General features: G+C 36.3%; 1 long non-coding RNA gene across 1 annotated transcript; it reads right to left on the bottom strand.

Moving 5' to 3' along the window:
* Positions 1-3,735: 3,735 nt before the first annotated feature.
* On the bottom strand, positions 3,736-5,187 carry LOC143613912 (uncharacterized). Its single transcript, XR_013150203.1, has 3 exons — positions 5,159-5,187; positions 4,194-4,505; positions 3,736-4,123 (listed from the first exon to the last, which is right to left on the bottom strand). It is a non-coding gene; the product is annotated as an uncharacterized LOC143613912 (long non-coding RNA).
* Positions 5,188-5,442: the final 255 nt, after the last annotated feature.

The raw sequence follows: 5,442 nt of genomic DNA, 5'->3' as shown, positions 1-5,442 counted from the left end.
CCCATGGACCTTAGGCCCATCTTTCCTTTTTAGTCCATGATTAATTCCATTTAATTAGCCTACTTATCTTTCTCTTTACCAATTTACTAGTTATTTATTAACTCAAGTAAACCTTTCCATTATAACGAGTCAATATACAATATTGTTATTATTGATCGATATTTGGGATGTTACATTCACCCGTCGAAATACGCGACGGGGCAAGCATAAGCCCATCGCGTAGCGCGATGGACTTGCACAACAACCCAGAAATGGGCGGCGTAACGATACGCTACAGCCCAAATCATCAAGGTCATCGCGTATCGGCATGACCATGTTGAGTCACTGGACACGTGTCCAACCACGTGTCAACACGTGGCACGATATAACAGGCCACGTGTCACCACCAGATAAAGCGGCGTCAAATTGCGGCGTCGCGATACGCGACGGGGTATGAGGAACTCATCGCGTATCGCGACGGGGTACGGATTTTGCCTATAAATAGGAGGTTACGGATTTGGACTCCATTCATCCCAAATTCACCTTCATTTTCACACACATAGCCTAAAAACGTGCCCTATTTCCGTGACGAGCCGACGTGCCATTTTCTCGTGGTTTGTGCAATAAACGAAGTTATAATCAAGCTAACAATCATACAATCCAGTAGATCAAGATCCTGCCTTTTTTCTTATTATCATCCTAAGTATCCGATCTAAGGTAGGAGTTATGTTTAAGTTACTGAAATTATAGCTTAGACAATCAATCGAGGCTATGGCCTTTAACCTTGAAAGTATTTTGTAAACATTCACATTCATAAACAAGTTTTCATAAACGTTACTTCATTACAAAGTAATGTTAATCAAAGATATATTTTGATGGGCATGTAGTAACTGTAAGGGTGATATCACTAGTAGGAAGTTTCTTGCCTAAGGAAAAGTAATTAGTACAAATCCCAATCAACCGAGGGACCCGTTTACTTACCTGGAAAAACTTACCAACGTGTTATAACCTATTAAGCCAAAGCATGCTACATCAAACGTCACATAAAAACTAAGTGTTTTCATTCACAATCAAAGATAAACGATTTCAAGGTTAAGCTTAGCAATCATAGCTTAATCAAAACATCATTCAGATATTTATATAAACCTATTATGTATAGGTTAAATATCATTCACAATCAATCAATCAGTCAAGGTTTCCTACACCGACGGTACAGGTGAATACGCTAACCTTTTTAATCAATCAAAACATATTTATACTCGATAAGATGAACGGGTGTTTGTCTTAACGAGTCAGTCAATGTTTACATGAGATTATGTGATCTCTAAAACATTATAATACAAAGTTGAGAATAAAATCAACTCAGACCGAATACACATATGTCTGGATCCAAACATAACTGTTCAGCCTAATCATTCAAAGGCTACGTGGCCGCGGGATAACAGTTATAACTAGTTTCCCATTAAGGGCTACGTGGATCGGGAATAATTGTGTGTGTGGGGGGGCAGTGGTACATAGACCGGAAGTATAAATGCTTTTGCTGAGCTTGTCAAGAAAACTATATTTGTATTGTAATGGCATTCAAATGTTTTATAGAGTCATACGTGTTCACCAGCATATAGCTGACGTATTTTTTCAACCCATTGCAGGTAATTAAGCATAAGTAGCATTAGCAATGATTGGAGTCTTAATGGAAATAGAAGCGCATACAAGATGGCTCCGTTTTTTATAACTAAAATCCTTGTAATATGAAACATATATTTTGTAAACTAAATACTTGGGTATTTAATTCCCAAGTAAATTTTCAATGTAAATTAACATTATATTCAAACCTAAAGTCTTCCGCTAAAATTAATCCATGACTCTGATATATTTACAAAACAGGTACCAACTTGTGGTCACAGCCTAGGCCCTAAGTCGGGGTGTGACAACCACCACCACCATTTTCTTCGCCGGAGCTACTACCATCGTCGCCATTTCAGTTTTTTTTTTGTAAGAATAAATATATTTTGAGATATGAATGTTTTTATTATTTCTATTTCATTCATACAATTTTTTTTTTTGGAACCAAACAACATAAAGTAATTATTGATTTCATTCCCATAGGTTAACCAAAAAAGACAAAAGAATGGTAATGATCCATTTCATTCCCTTGTTTATTCCATTCCTTCTCTCATTCCATTCCCTCCTCATTCCATTACTTCCAACCAAACATACTTGTAATAATTTTAATGTTTTCCGCTGCGTTTGGTTGATACTCGTGATCATCACAACTAACCCACCTTAGTCGGGTTGGGATGTGAAAAACAGTTAGGCCCTCATGTTTAAAATATCCAAGATGTAGCATATCCCGTTCTTAGCGTGATACTTTTCCTCTCCCTTCTTGTGTGATATTCTTGCATCTTTTCAATGACAATTTTGTACAGAAAGAACATACTGGTGAGTAAATATTTATTCTCAACGACAAATTCGTACAAAAAGAACAACATAATAGTGAGTATATATGTATTAAGCGTTTTAGCTCCCTAATGCTAATAAGAATTTACAAATATCATGTTCTTAGGCCCTGTTTGTTTTCAGTAAGAGAATTATGTCTTAATCTGAATACCACATCTGAATATTAAGAGCTGGTTCAAATGTCTGAAATCTGAATCATTAATGCTGTTTGTTTTTTCTAAAACATCTGAATATTAATAAACGTCTGTTTGACCATTTTAAATGTTAAAACCTTTTGCAGTTAATTTAAAATTAAAGTTGTCTTAACATAAAACATTAAAAAGAAAAGTACAACCACAACTACAATGTTTCCAAAACATCTAAGCACTCAAATTCGATTTCGCATTAATTGTGTCGCGATTCGATCTCTCATGTTTATTATGTATTGTTGATCTGCACTACTTCCATGTGATTGAAGCTCAACATCATCATCATCATCACCGTTGTCGTCATCACCATCAATAGGCATTTGAGGTTGATCATATTGAAAGAATAGCTCATCACTTAAGCCTTCTTTTCGTATATAGTTATGAATTGCAAAGCATGCGATAGTGATGTCTCTTTGTTTAACCAAAGGATATGGTGGCATTTTCTTCAAGATAGGAAAACGTGCCTTTAACACACCAAAAGTACGTTCAATAACATTTCTAAGTTTAGCGTGTGCGTGGTTAAACTTTTCTTTGCTATTCAATGCATGTCTTCGACGAAAATCTCCTAGCCAATATCAAACATTGCGATATGGTGCCATAAATCCCCGAGTGTGTTTATATGCAGCATCACAAAGAAAATATTTATCTTGAAAGAAAATAGAAATTGTTAGTGTTTATATGCAGCATCACGAATATAATATTTGAAATCGTAATGATACCTGTGGGAGGAAAGGGGAACTCAAAATCAGGATCAACTAATGATTCATTCAATATTCTAGCATCATGTGCGGTGCCTTCCCATCCGGCCACAATGAATGTGAAGACCATATTGAAGTCACAAATTGCCAAAACATTTTGATAACATTCACTCCTACCTCTTGCTCTATATAAATGTTGTTTATCACGAGGGACAATAACGTGTATCAATGTTCCGTCAAGGGCACCAACCACTCCCTGATTGAAAAAGTTTATTACAATATACATATACATAATACAAAATATTATAGTGGCATTTAAACTATTGTTACCTTGAAAATTCGCCGTTCCCTCCTATTATTAAGTCCCTTTAACTTATCATGACATTCATCAATTGTCGGCCTTGCCGGTTTGTTTTCAGCTAGATTGGCAATTACCTTTCTCATGTCTACCTCTAGGTCAGTCAAATTAATGGTGTGTTTAGCCTTTTTATTGGCCCGACCCCGATCTTCCTTAGGAGCATTTGTGTGTTCGGGGATTGAGGAATCACCTTCAAAGCCTGTATCATAGCCGGTTTCTTCATATGTGTTTTCTTCGTATGTGTTTTCACCATCTAGAATCTCAATAGGACCACTATCAATCTGAAGAAGTGGAATTACAGAAGCTTGGGAAGATGAGGAAGCTCGACGGGGAGCAATGGGACGACGGGTAGAACCTGTTGCTGAATTCTTATCGAATAGAGTTGCACAAAGCTCATGATTAGCTAATGGCGTGGTTTTCAAGGAAGCTGCCTTAGGATGAACCTATATTTAATTTGGAGACGTTTACAATTAATAGGTAATATATATTAGAAAAGTATACTTGTAAACAAACCTTGCAAACAGCGTCCCAATCTTCATTTGTTAGCGTAAACATATTTGTGTGAGGGTTATAAATGTTTCCAGTCTTTCTTTTCAGATAAGACCAAGCTAAATACTTTGCTATGAGGTAATCATACTTGTTTTTTAATTGTTTTTGTTCAACCGCCATGCCATATGCTTCCAATAGTTTTTTTACCAACAGCAGCCCAAGACTCCCTTTGTAAGCTTACTCCCATATATCCCACCCTAACCGTTTCTTCTATACATGTCTCTAAAAAGAGTTTTTCTTGCTCTGTCGTAAGTTTTAATCTCTTATCACCCATGCCTAAGATCAACAAAAATAGGGCCGCTGACATAATATTTTTATAAGGTTTCTAAGCATTTGACTTTGAAAAAAGTTAAGAAATTAACACCTAAATGTTAATACATTATATATAAGTTCCATGGTAAACTTGGGAATGCATCTATTTGGTAAACTTGCTGTACAAATATATTAAATAATAATATCAACCCTTTCCATATACATAAGTTCAATCACTAATGGCAATAATTACTTGGGAAGATGCAAGTCAAAATGTTTTGAGTTGGAAAAAGAGGCTTCAAATCGGATACGATGCGGTACAAGGTTAGTATCAGATTACTTAAACTTTGCATTCTACAAGCACATATATGTTAATACATTATATATAAGTTCCATGGGTTGATTGGGGATACCCGAGCTGCTGTGAAGATGCTTTCCGAATCATCAGCTCAAGGGTACAAGGAATTTCAGGCAGAAGTAAGTTTTCCATGAAAAGTTAACATCTTCTTAACAATCAAAAACACAACGTCATAGATAATATTCAAAACCCTAACAAACCCATGAACAAAATAACCTTAAAACATCAAGAAATCAGCCATACTAATCAAGATTCAACTAGAAAAGATAACCCAGATCTACACATTCATACCAATAATAAACAATAGCATCTATCTCACCTGAAATTGGGGGAAAGAGGAAGACCGGCGGAGATGGAAGGCCGGCGGAGGTGAAGACCGTCGTAGGTGGAGGGGAGGCGGTGGTGGAGACAGCGAACCCTAGAGAGGGAGGCAGCTCTGAACGTGTTTTTTGAGTAATAAGAGGTTTGTTTACCTCTTTTTCTTTAAGAAGCCATTTAGAAGTTTTACCTCTTAATAATAAACAAAAAACAAACAGTCGAACCTCTTAGTTCCTCTTACCGAATCAGACTTCAGAGGCCATTAAGAGGTTTTTCTGAAAAACA

Source organism: Bidens hawaiensis, unplaced genomic scaffold, assembly GCF_021521415.1.
Source record: "Bidens hawaiensis isolate Kalapana, Puna unplaced genomic scaffold, B.hawaiensis_p1.1 tig00002273_1, whole genome shotgun sequence".
Taxonomy (NCBI): Eukaryota; Viridiplantae; Streptophyta; class Magnoliopsida; order Asterales; family Asteraceae; genus Bidens; species Bidens hawaiensis.
Note: the sequence above shows the minus strand (reverse complement) of the source record. Positions and strands in the feature narration are given on the sequence as shown.